Below are 13,772 nucleotides of genomic sequence, written 5' to 3' on the forward strand. Positions count from 1 at the left end.
ATTCTTGGAACAAAAATAACTTTTTAAAAAATTTTTATTGTTTTGAAAACTATTAATCCATTTCAGTGGCATTAAGACAAAATAGAAAACACAGTAATATAAAATATTGTTTTGTAATGAAAATATACCAGCAGTGTCGTACTTCTATATAAATTAAAATCATTGAAAATGAAATCATTCACTTGATTTGCAAAATTTAAATATATTTCTCAATGTGACAAGTATTATTCAATGTTGAGAAATTGCAATGCATTGTTGGACTTTGTTGTTATGCTATGCAATGCTTTCACATGTAGAAGAAAATATATCTTATTTATTTTTTCATAGCTCCCTTAAGTTTTTCTAATTAAAAAAAAAGACTGGGTATCTTCAAAATCCTCATATTTCAAAAAGGAGTTAGAAGAAAGCTATCAGCATTTCTGCTAAAAATTTTAAGCTGATAACAAAGGGAGGTATTTAGGTTTTAAGAACAACCAGTTGTCTGAGGCTAAGAACAAGGGAGAGAGAGAGAGAGAGCAGAAACAGTTTAGTTTTCCTTTGTAACAAATTTGTAGGCATTGTTTGACTTAAAACGTGTTCTGTAATTCTGTGATTTTCAATGCCTTTAACTTTTCCTGTACCTTTAGGTAGAACCACCAACCCCATTCTCAGTTAATCATTTATTTGCAGCCAAAGGGAGTCATGGCACTTTGATCTTGTTTGCTAATGTTAGACTTAAACTGGTTCTGCATGCTTGCTGTGTAAAATGTATTCCACTCTGCTTGCATACTTTGAGTACAAGCTTAGGTTATTCACACAAAAATAAACTCTTTTTCATGTTGTGTGTTTTGCTTTTTGGTTTTATTTTTTTTTTTAAGTTTGGTGTCTTCAATAAAAGAAAAATAAAAGAAGATAAAAACAGAGAGGGAGACAAACCATAAGAGACTCTTAACTACAGGAAATGAACTGAGAGTTCCTGGAGGGGAGGTTGGTGGGGGGATGGAGTCACTAGGTGGTGGGCATTAAGGAGGGCATGGGATGTAATGAGCACTGGGTGCTATATGCAACTGATAAATCTCTAAATTCTACCCCTGAAACTAATAACACACTGTATGCTAACTATATTGAGTTTAAATTAAAAATTTTAAAAAAAAAGTTTGGGGTTTTCACTCTTTTATTGTCTTAGTTTGAGTCTGTCTTTTTTTTTTTTTTTTTTTTGAATCAGGGCTCTTTCTCCCACAGATTCATCTTCTGTCTATACCCACCTTCAAGGTTTTTTTTTCTTCCTTTACAGAACAAAACAAGTTTCACCATGTTCATTATCCTGCTCTCCACACCAAATGTCTTTTTTGACTGTAGATCATTTCTGGACTATGTTAACCAGACACTGGGTTACCGCCAGCCCCTAAGTGGCTTCAAGAGCTTGAAGCTTCAAAGAAACCAAAGGACTAACTTACTTTCTGGTTGTTTGAGTTTTTTGACAATGGAATGTACTGTCAGGTGCAGTGGTAAAGAGATCCCATCTTGAGCTCATCACCTTAGGTACCATCTAAGGAAGAAGTGGTGTTATTTTGATGAAGAGGATGTAGAGGATGTAAAATGTTCAAGGCTCTCAGGCAAAAAACAAAACAAACAAAACAAAACAAAACCTCTCCTAACCTGAATAAGTAAAGAGAGGAAGGAAAGAGTTTGAAAGAAGGAGAAAAGGTTTAAAGCACAAAAAAGAAGAGAAGCATCTGGGAATAGCAATAAGAAAAAGAGAAGATAAATATATAGGGGGATCATAAGCATAAAAAGAAAGCATTGTGGTTGGCAAACTGGCATTAAACATACCTTTTTAAAGAGGGATCAAATATTTTTCTCTTCTTCTTAAGTAAATGAGTTATTTAGGGAAGAAAGGAGGGAAGAAAGGAGAAAAGAGGAGAGGAGAGGAAAGGAAAAAAGAAGGAAGGAAGGAAGGAAGGAAGGAAGGAAGGAAGGAAGGAAGGAAGGAAGGAAATTTCATCATCAAACAAAAGATCCTTTGCTACATTCTAGAATATATCAGATTAGTGATGTCATGCTTTATTCTTCTCATAAAATACTAGTAAATCATTCTGATTACAAGAAAAATAAAGTTGATGACTTTAGAAAGAGACATAAAACTAATTTTACATAAAGTATGCAATAATCTTTTTCTAAAAAAACCTCAAATCCTCACAGAGATACCTTCACTGGCCCTTCTTTCCAGCATGCAATTCGTTAAAAAAGAAAGAAGAAGAAGAAGAAGAAGAAGAAGAAGAAGAAGAAGAAGAAGAAGAAGAAGAAGAAAAGAAAGGAAAAAAAGAAAAAGAAAATGGTTTCATTCCACAGTAAGGGAAATGAACAGGAAACTCTTAAATGATTTTGATACATAGGAGGATTTAAAACACATCATCTTTAGTAAGACAAAATAGTCCTGGGATCAAATGTTGGCTTTATCATTTACAAGCTGTGAGCTTGAGAAATTACTCACACACCCTAAACCTCAATTTCCTCATGTGTAAACTGGGGATAATAATGGTCTTATTTCCTAGGGTCGTTGTGAGGCCAGAATGGGTTCATTTAAATTACCATAGAGGAGAGCCTGATACAGGAGGATTTTTATTGTTGCTGTAACAGATTACCACACAGTGGCTCCAAAATAAGAATTTATTATCTCACAGTTCCTGGAGGTAAAAAGTCTGACATGGGTCTGGTTGGGCTGAAATCAAGGTCTCATCAGGGTTATGTTCCTTTCTGAAGGCTCTGTGGGAGAAACCATTTCCTTGTTTCCACTGCCTTCTAGAAGCTGTGAAGCACATTCCTCATCTTGTGCATCTCCATTTTCAAAGCCAATAATACTATACCTTTTCCTTATGGCAGCACAGAAGCTTTTCTGCTCTTATTTAGGGGCTCACAAAATTAGATTGGACCCACCTAGAAATCCAGGATAATCTCTCCATCTGCATGATCATATCTTTATTCACATCCCCAAAGTCCCTTTTGACATGTAAAGCAACATACTCTTGGATTCTGGTTCTGGGGAGTAGAATGTTGATTTTTTTTTTTTTTTAAGATTTCATTTATTTATTTGAGAGGGAGAGAGATAGAGAGCATGAGTGGAGAGAGAGATAAAGGCAGAGGGAAAAGTAGACTCAGCTGAGCAAGGAGCCCAATGAGAGCCTTGATCCTAGAACCCCAGGATTGTGACATGAGCTGAAGGCAGACACTTAGTTGACTGAGCCACCTGGGTGCCCTGAATGTTGACATCTTCGAGTGGGGTCAGTATTCTGCTTATCCGAGCCTGGCACCACAGAATAATGCTCCATAAATGTTATTAATTTCTTATTACTATCATTATTATTACTATTTTGTTGACATTAGTGTGGTCCTACACTTAATAGATTCTTACAACGTAGGTATTATTTCATGACCCTGACCTCCAGTACATATCCACACTGCTCATTTGTCAGATGAAGAATCAGAGAATAAGAGATGGGAAATGACTGATTTGCACAAGGCCATCCCAGCCAGTTGACGTTAATTTTCTACAATTTATAGTTCCTCACCACAGTGCTTCCTCCATATTACAGTGCTGAGAACAGTAATCTGAAGCGTACACCTAATATTTACAGTTAATTTGAAATTTATGTTGTATAGAACCTCAAAAATTTTAAACTAATTAGTTAATTTGCAAAACCAAGAACACCACAAAAATAAAACAATGATTCTGTTTTATTTAGAAATGTTCTTAAAATGTATCAAGGAGAATACTTATAATTGCTAAGCTTCGGGCAGCCCTGGGGGCTCAGCGGTTTAGCGCCGTCTTGAGCCCAGGGCCTGATCCTGGAGACCCGGGATCGAGTCCCATGTCAGGCTCCCTGAATAGAGCTGCTTCTCCCTCTGCCTATGTCTCTGTCTCTGTCTCTCTCTCTCATGAATAAATAAATAAAATCTTTAAAAAAAATTGCTAAGCTTCACTGAAGTCAAGTTAGAATTCAAATTTGCAAAAAGGGAGTTTTTACAGTACAATTACTATATCTCTATGCTTCAATTTTTCCTTGCTTTTTTTTTTTTCATTTTTCTTTCCTTTCCTTTTTTTGTTCCCCTAGTTCCGAATATATTGTTCAGCAGGAAAATCTAACACCTTACGAAGAAAACAATCTATTTCACTTCTAATTTATGATAGCATTGTATCACTAACTTATTATTTAATTTTTCTTCTAAGAGTTTCCATGTTGATTCAAATAGGCTACCTACCAAAATTGTTTGAAATATTCTGGGTTACAGTTTGAAAATATTTATACATATACTCTGTACATATACACTGTACATATACTCTGCTAAAGGGAAACAAACAGAGACTAATGACACTTTACAAATCAAACGTAAATTCACAGTTCTATTTTGGTTATAAAAATACTTTCTGGGATCCCTGGGTGGCTCAGCAGTTTAGCCCCTGCCTTCGGCCCAGGGCGGGATCCTGGAGTCCCCGGATCGAGTCCCGCATGGGGCTTCCTGCATGGAGCCTGCTTTTCCCTCTGCCTGTGTCTTTGCCCCCCCCCCCCGCCCCATGTCTCTCATGAATAAATAAAATCTTAAAAAAAAAAAAAACTTTCTATAGACAAATCTAGGCAAAAAACACGTTTCTGTTATTTAACACAACAAATCAAAGTATGATAAGGTATTTGGGGGTTATTATCTCATCCCTCCAACAACTTTATGTACATCACTTTTTAGTTTTTCCTCCCAGGCAAACTTTTTCAAATGTTATACATCTGATGCGTAGCTGTATAAACTTACTTGAATAATGAGAAACATCGATAGAAAAGGTCTACCAAAATAATCATTTGCGATCATGACTCCTTTTTGTAAATTCTGTATTTTTTTTTTCTTTAGGATGCCATGGGAAGAGGTTACTTCATCAATAGATTGAATAGTATTATCTGACCAAAAGCCTATTCAGCAATAATTTTAACTATTTAAAATATGCACAGGTGATGGAATTTCTGGTTTACATGAGATTGATAAATGGCAAGGTAGATTTCCCATAATATCTCAGCTATGTTCAGTATATCTTCTCAGTATAAGGCATTGTTATATCCCTTAATAGACTAGTGTCCTGAGTGTAAATACAAGCATACATGATGCTTGAAAGTGTGTATTATTCGGATACAAACTGGCTTTTCCTTGGAGATTTATTCTCTATTGATTTGTATTCAAATTACAGATTAATATTAGGTAGAAACTGCAGATATTGGAAATTCACTTTTCATTTATGGGAGCCCATGCAGGGTCAAAGATAATAGTATTCAAAAAAGTGCCAAGAACATCCAAGATTTATTGAGTTCAACTCAGTAAATGATGAAAAAGGAAGCAGTCCAATAGAAGTATATTTTTAATTTAATTGCACATGGAGAGAACATTTAGAAACCAAATCCTAAATCCCAATCTATACGCTTTCTTCTCAACCATTCCTCTCAACCACTGCCCCCCACCCCCACCATACATAGAGTTACATCTCAAATAACAGAAAATACACAGGAAATAAAGATCCACAGGATACAAGTGTACTTAAGAAAGAACAGTACCTTTACTCCCGTTTTCAAAAGTACTATAGGCTAAGAGGATTTGGTGTCACAAAGTAAACCTGAACAGGTATCTTTATTTCCCGGATTTCTTTTGTTAAGTGTTAAAATAATTTTATCCAAATTGGTCACCTGGCATCACTCTTCTAGCTCTAAGGCATCAACTGAATGTTTGTGAAAGGCTAGGGACAGAAGAAGCTCAAACATTTGGTATTTAAGAAATGTGAGATAATAAAAACTTGACTCCAATGTCTAAATAAGGAAGACACTTGTGACCTAGAAAGTCTCAATAAAGAAAACTTTTGAGAGGAGAGGCCACTTGCAGCCTGAGATATATTTTTGAGCCTCACTTCTCCGAATTCCTTCGTTACTTGACTAGGGAAACAAAACATCTTAAAATGTACATTGTAATCAGATCTGAGTGGTCGAAAATGATAGCAGCAGCACTAATTCTACTTCTAAAGTGCTATTGGCGCAACGACTGGAATGTGAAAAATAACACAGGTGAAAATCATTTGGTGGTGACCCAGCTGAGTGAGTTCAAGTGATGTATGGGAAAAAATACCCAGACAAAATTTTTTTTTACAGTAATAAGTCTTTACACTATGCCAACACAGTCTTCAGAGAATGTAGTTTATATTCAGTCCAATAAAATGGATTGAATTATGCCTGAAGGCAGCATATAAATGTATATATTTACACTGACACTTGTTTTATTTATTTTTCCCTGGGGAATGAAATGTTCTGGATGAGAAAATTTTCAAGTTAACTAAAATATAGCCATTTAATTATAAAGTGATATTAACAAAGCAGGCTTTGACATTTTGGGTGGCAATTTTTCCAAAATGCTTTGAACACTCCACTGATTTATCCATCCAACTTGGTAATATGTTGCACATAATCCATCCTATTTTTGATGATATGAGGGTCATAACTATCGTCCTTTATTTAAGAGAATAAATCCCTGGGTGATACTATGTTGTTTGAATGTGCAGGACCACCCACTAAGTGCCTTCTAGATTGCTGTGTTTTTGTAAATTCTGATTCTTTAATCTCCTTCATCACCATCAACCATCATTTCTTTAGCATGTCTGGTTTAATGATTACCCTTAATGCCCTTGCCATATCTAAACTGTCTTCCACTAAAATGAACTAAATCCTAAGAGAGAATCAGACAACTGAGATGTAAGATCCATCAGTTTTAATTTTTCACATAAAAACCTAAATCAGTAGACTCTTGATTTTTTTGTTTTTCATTCTCGAAGTCCTGGCAGCACTTTCTCCTCTTTGCTTAAGGGATAAATACAGAGCTAGTCCTGATGAGTATCACTGTAAAAACCTGGCTTAGTAAATATGGTACACATGGATTTGCTTTTTTTTTTACCTTAAACCATCAGAATATAATATGTACTTGGATATGAAAAAAAAAGATACTTATTGACATTACACGGGAGCTGGTTAAAAATAAAAAGTTCAATACCACCCTCATCCCCAAGACCTACTGAATCAAAATTTTGACAATATCTCCATTTAATCTTTCTGTGACATTAAGTTCTTCTAAGATGTATTTATTCGAAAGAGAGAGAGATAGCACAGAGGAGGGAGAGATGGAAAGAAAGAGAGAGAGTCTTAAATGGACTCTGCACTGAGCATGGAGCCTGATGTAGGGCTCAATCCTGTGACCCTGAGATCACAACCTGAGCTGAAATCCAGAATAAGACACTTAACCAACTGCACCACTCAGGTGCCCATATGCACATTAAGTTGGAGAAGCACCAATTTAAAACATAATACTCTCCAATCAAAGGCTCTCCAATGATGACTTTCATTATTGAGAAGTCAGGATTTTTGTTCTTGAATCTAAATTTTTCCCTTTAATACTGCTCAGTTTACCTTCATGGAATATCCTCATTACATGACATACTTTTAGCAAAAATGTTACCTTTGTGAAAAAAATCTCTGAGATAAAATAAATTCGTTGTGGATAAATAGATAATAAATAGATTCAACTCTATTTAGAACCATGAATCATGGCTTTTTTAAACCCTTAGGGAATGCTATAAATCATCCAGTTCAACCTGCTTCCCTCCTTTTGCAGAAGAGAAAACTGCAGCCCACAGAGGTGAGGTGATTTGGTTTACCACAATAATCAAGCATTAAAATGATTTATTCTCTCTTAATCACATATCCAGGTTCAGTGATGGTACCTCAGTTCTTTTTTTCTTTTTCTTTTCTGCTTTATTTTTTGTTGAAATGCATACAGTCAGGCTCAGTCTAGGAACTCTTCTTAAACCAGCAACTTAATCTTTCCCTATTCTATTACTAGCTCTCCTGAGCTGCTCTTGCTCTCTACTCTGTACATCTTTAGTCTCCCCTCGGGGGTTAGCATAAAACCCTCAGCTCCACCTCCTTCTCTGAACCCATGCTTAAATCTTAAGAATAGGGCAGCCCAGATGCCTCAGCGGTTTAGCACTGTCTTCAGCCCAGGGCATGATCCTGGAGACCTGGGATCGAGTCCCACGTCGGGCTCCCTGCATGGAGCCTGCTTCTCCCTCTGCCTGTGTCTCTGCCTCTCTCCCTCTGTGTCTCTCATGAATAAACAAAATCTTAAAAAAAAAAAAAAACTTTTAAGACTAAGCATTAATGTCAGTACTTATGGCAAGGGCAAGATTGTAAGGGATTATGCTTTCTAGTAAAAGAAACAAAAAATTAAGAGTTCTTCTGCTTCCAGGGTCCCTTTCTTGGGACCTGCTACAGCTCTTAAGATTATTTGTCCTCTTTGCATGGTTTTTCCCTTACTCGCTCCATGTTGCTAATAGGGGAACATATTCATTTCCTTCTCACAAGCCTATGACATAAACCAGGAAAAGGGGAACAGGAATTGACCCCACAAATTAGATTTTAGTCTGGGCCTTATGTTAGATGTACACTCCATTAGGCGGAAGTCCAGCTCAGCTAGCCAAGAGCTGAGATTGCATAGGGATTTAGTTTAAACCCTAATTAGTAATAAAGAGTATTAATTTACCTGGATCCTCCCTCGGGCATACCTCTCTATGAGCAACTGGGAGATGAATATAACTGGAAAAGTAAATTGGGAGGTGGCCCTCTTTCAGTGGGCCCTCACAATTTTGTATGGTTCAATTTTTTTTTTCAGTAGTTATTCCATGTCCAAAATGTATGACTCTTGAATCTTAGCTGGTTTCCCTAAATGAAAGCTTTCCTTTTTTATTCGCTTTATAGATACAACTCTTACATAACTAGGCAAAAATCTTCTTCCTCACTAGCAACCTGTTTTGAATCTTAGCCTAGCATAGCAACTAAATAAATAAATATGTCTTATACACTGCTCAGAGAGATAGCACAAAAATAATTCACTGGTAAATATAACCTAATTTTTAATACAAGTGTTTATTTTCAAAATATAATCCATTCATTTTAAAGTTAGACCTTATGCTAACCAATTTGAAAATTAATGTTGAAAGATAAATGGAAGTTATTACCTGAAGGAAGTTTTCCATCTGTATTTTTAGGAATACCTTTGGCTTGGTTAATTGTCAGAAGCTGATCTTCTTAGATGCCCCATAACTAGTGAATTAATTTAACTATATATGCACCCTGCCCTGTGGTAAAGTATATAGTAAACAACCAGTGCAATTATAACAGAGGCATGTTTGTTAAGATGCATAAAATGAGAATCCAAAATGATGTAGAATGCATTCTCCTCTTATTAAAAACAAATGCTAATTCTCCCTAAAATGGACTTTGTCATACTATTTGCTCTCTCTACTCCTCTCCTGTTTAAAGAATTACTGAGTTATAGCTAAGTATAATATAAAGACACAATTGAAGTTTGTTGAATGCCCACTTGGAAGGTAGAAAACACATCAAGGTTTAAAAGCTGGCATAATAGTTTTACTTAGAGAAAAGCAACTCATGTGAAAATTCAGTATGTGCCACAACATCTCAAATAGCTGAGTATAGTAAGCGACTATGCATGAAACATTTTTTAAAAATCAAGCTGAGCTTTAGAAGTATCTATCACAATATTAAGATCTTCATTCTATAAACTGGACTGGTGTCTCTCCCAGTAGGACTATCACTATAATGACACTGCCCCGCAGGATGCTGTCTTATGAAGCATAGGAGGATCAGTGGTTTCATCTGAAAACATTAAATTTAGAAAAGTTCAAAGTTGCTACATATAGATTAACTCTTAGTGTTTTAGTTAAAAGCTATTGAAATAACTGGTTAATCGAAAAAGTTTTATAAGCAATAACTTTCTAATAAGAAATCTGATCTTGTTACTTTGGCAGCTGCCATCAAGAGAAGTTAGTCCTTGCTTCACTCAGGTTTTAAGAAATAGTCTTTCTGGTAAATTGATGGAATTTGAGCTAATCTGTATAGCAGAGTCAAAGCTTAAATCCACATGCCATTATTTTGATTCATATAAATTTGTGCTTTTCTTAAAATGCCTATACAAGCTGTCAATTAACATTTATTGTTAGTCAATGATAAATACTAAGTTCAAAAATATGAAATAGCCTTTTTTGAGGTAAGAAAAAATAAGCATATATTGGTAATTTCATAATTTTTAACCTAAAACCAAGATTAGTAGATATATCATTTTGTAAGCATCATGATTATGCTTACAAACCAGATAGTTGGTTTGTAACTACTAGGGCTCCTTTCAGGACTGTAATCACAAGATTTCCTTCAAACTTATATCAATAGAATCCTCAAGGCAAAACATAGGACATTTTTTGACCAGGAGCAGTCTGTGTATGAGCATTGATGCCAGCAATTTGGACACACCATCTATATAGGTTTCTTTTTATGCCACATTAAAGACGCAAGATTGAATTTTGCCGGAATGTCTACTTTTATTTTTATCTCTATATGTAAACAAAGTTTATTTTCATAACTCAAGATTCAACTGTGGTAAACTGAATAATGAATAAGAAGTTACATTTTAATTTTTGAGCAAATATTTATGGAACACTCAGTAATACTGAGTATGTTTTCAAGATTTCTACCATTTTCCAAAGAACTCCTGCCTGGTTTTAATTTTGCTTATGGTTCCAGTGAAAAGTATTTGCTTTCCTAAGGTATAAGCATATACTGGTTCACTAGCCTCCCATTTGTTTCTCTGGCTGAACAAAGCTTTCATTTTTTGTGGCACATATCTATGACAGCTGTTTATTCCACATGTTTCCATTGAAAGCATATTAACCTGAGCACCTGGGGATAATCATCATCATATATAAAATGCCTTTTGATGTTAATGATTCATCTTCCTTCCTCTCCCTTGATTGACTTGACCTTTATATTACTATGTACCAAACTCTGTGGGTCGTAATGGTCCTGATAATACAAAGTCATCCACATTGACTTTGGTTAAGAAAGCTTGAGTTTGGGTTGATAGTTCTCAGTTAACTGTAAACTTCAATAAATAGACCTTTAAAAAATTTCCCATGAAGGTATATATTAATATTAACTAGTAATAATAATGTGATTCAATGGTCTATGTTCATCTGGAATCATTCATATTCAATACTTTTTCCCTTTGGTTAGGGGTGTGTCAATTACATAAGATGCATTTTGGGAAAACATCACCAAAACTCTAATTATAGATATTCTTGATTTGGTTTCTCAATTGCCTTATAATGAAAATAATTCATCCAGTAGAACAAAAAAAAAAAAAGGGCAATAGTTGCTCTGTAACTTTCCTATTTGTATGACTTCAAGATTTTCTTACACAGTTGATTTTTCTGATATATAATATGAAGTTGACATATGATGGCTGTATTTGTCTCCTTTTATTCCCTCAGAAATTGCTTTCAACTAAGAATGTTTTGCCGCTTATTTCCAATGCTGTAGGTACAATATTAGAGCTGAGAGAGAGCTTTCACATCATTTTATTGAATTTCTAAATTTTTCAAATAAAAAAAGATAAAAAGACATTAAGACTTCTTTAAGAACACGCGGCTTGTTAAAAAGGTACTTGTAACTTAATTGGGTTTTGTAAAACCACAGACATGCTAAGCTCTGGCATCCAGTATATACACCAAACTATAACTCTAATAAAAATTGCTCATTATTATACTGTGTAGTTCATTTCACCCCTTTCACCACAATGTAACCTGTGGTCACATGGATTCTATCATATACATTTCTCGTTTGACCTCCATGGTATCTTGCTTTCCTGCTACCCTCTACCCCTCTCTAAGTGATTCTTCTTTATCCTTCTCTGCTTGGCTGTCTAGGTTATATGAACTGCATCCAGTTGTGGGGATCTCTCCATCTGTATATCAGACCCTGACCATATTCCTAGGATCCAGACCTATCTTTGCAAATGCTCACAAGTCCTCTTTACCTGAATGTTTCACAGACACCTTAAATTTAATATGCCCAACAGGAACTAATGGTTTTCTTCTTTTCCTTACTCTATGATCCATAGGCTTCTTCTCTTTTATTTTTTTACTTGATTACTAATTCAACAATCTATATAGGCAATCAAATTGAGCACTTGGGTGTCACTCTAGATTTCTCTACCACCCTGAGTTCTCCATGTCTAATCACTCACAAAGACACCCTAACATCTTACATGGATAATATCTGCCACCTGTCCCCTCCTCACCTTCCCTATCCTATCATGGCTTATTGTAATGCCTAACACATAGTAAGTGCTCTATAAATATTTAATGATGAATGGATAGAACAAGAATGAACACATGAATGATTAGTAAAACATAGCTGCTACCCTCATTTAGCTCATTGTCTAGAAAATAGAGACAAAGGGATACTTATATGACACATGTTATGTTCCAGGAAATGCTATAAATAAGAGGAACTTTACCAAAGCTGGGCTCAAGAAAGTCTATCTACAGTTGAATACCTAGGTAATGAATAAATTTACTTATTCATCTACATTCTACTTAGTTTTCTGTTCATTTCTTTAGATTGAGTGGCAGGAGAAAACTGGATGATGACAAGGGAAATTCTGTGATTTCCACATAGACCAATTTAGTTTTTCTACTCCCCAGGTAGCCATGACTGCTTAGATGATCTTGAGTACAATTTTTCCTAAAGGACCTCAGATCTCTGTTTTACAAATTAATGACTCACAAAGAAAGACTTGGCTCCAAATTTTAGTCACAAATCATGAAACATGAGGCTTCAATCGAATAACAGATTACATTGTTCTATAAGCTTTTACATGAATTCAAATGAATCCTATCTTTTAATATAAAGTATAGGCTGCACAAACATACTGATAGCTATACTAGGATCATATTCAGTCTCAGCCTCTTGGTGAACTATGCTCCAGTTCTGGGCTAGTCTGAGCTATATCGTGACACTAACAAAATGAACACGGTTTTCCAGCGGTCTTTCTAGATTTATTTGTTCTGATATGCACAAAGTACGGACTGATAAGAATAGTAATGATAATAACAATAATAATTCAACTTTAATGCATTCTCTGTAAAATAAATTCCCCTTGAGAATTTAGAAACTTTCTTTATGATATAAACTAATATTAGTAAAAATGATCAAATTTCAGGCAGTATTTCTTGGCTTTTGTTTAAAATTTGTTTTCTATCAAATTTCCTTTTCACGGTTAATTAGTCTACGGTTTTAAAACCTATCAAATAATAACTCTGTATATTCTTTAATTACTAGATATGATTCAGTAAATAGTGAGGAAGCCAATAGATTTAATTCTCATTTTGAAGTTAAACATGCAATCTGTCTTGAATGAATTGATCAAATAACACCTTTATGAATTACAAAAACTAAGAAATACCTAAACACTAGATAGGGAAAACATAGTTTTGTTTTATTTTTTTTCTCCATGAAGGAAAACTTTCATCCCTAAATTTGTGCCACTCTATGTCTTAATTCACTTTATGAAATACATGGGGAAATTCAATAAATAAAAAGTCTCTTCTATTGGTCCCCTCTGGTAAAAGCATCATTTAAAGTCTGTATTTAGTCCAGATCATTTATAGAAATATCTTTCTGAAAAAAAGAAAAACCTACTAATTCAGAATTACACACCACTTTTATCATTATCTCACATATTTTTAAGATCTCTTAATGCCTAACATTACACTTTTCATTGGTGACCTATAACTTTGCTATGAATGCTCTGTCCTTCAGAAAGGAAAGGAAAGCCATCACTTCTACAAGTGAAAAATAATCTTC

At 34.9% G+C, this 13,772-nt stretch overlaps 1 protein-coding gene across 3 annotated transcripts in view; it reads right to left on the minus strand.

Annotated features, from left to right (window-relative positions):
* ALCAM (activated leukocyte cell adhesion molecule) overlaps positions 1-13,772 on the minus strand; it is a 210,915-nt gene that overhangs the window by 84,180 nt on the left and 112,963 nt on the right. The window lies entirely within an intron of this gene.

The sequence above is a fragment of the Canis aureus genome, chromosome 35 (genome assembly GCF_053574225.1).
Source record: "Canis aureus isolate CA01 chromosome 35, VMU_Caureus_v.1.0, whole genome shotgun sequence".
In the NCBI taxonomy this organism is placed as follows: Eukaryota; Metazoa; Chordata; class Mammalia; order Carnivora; family Canidae; genus Canis; species Canis aureus.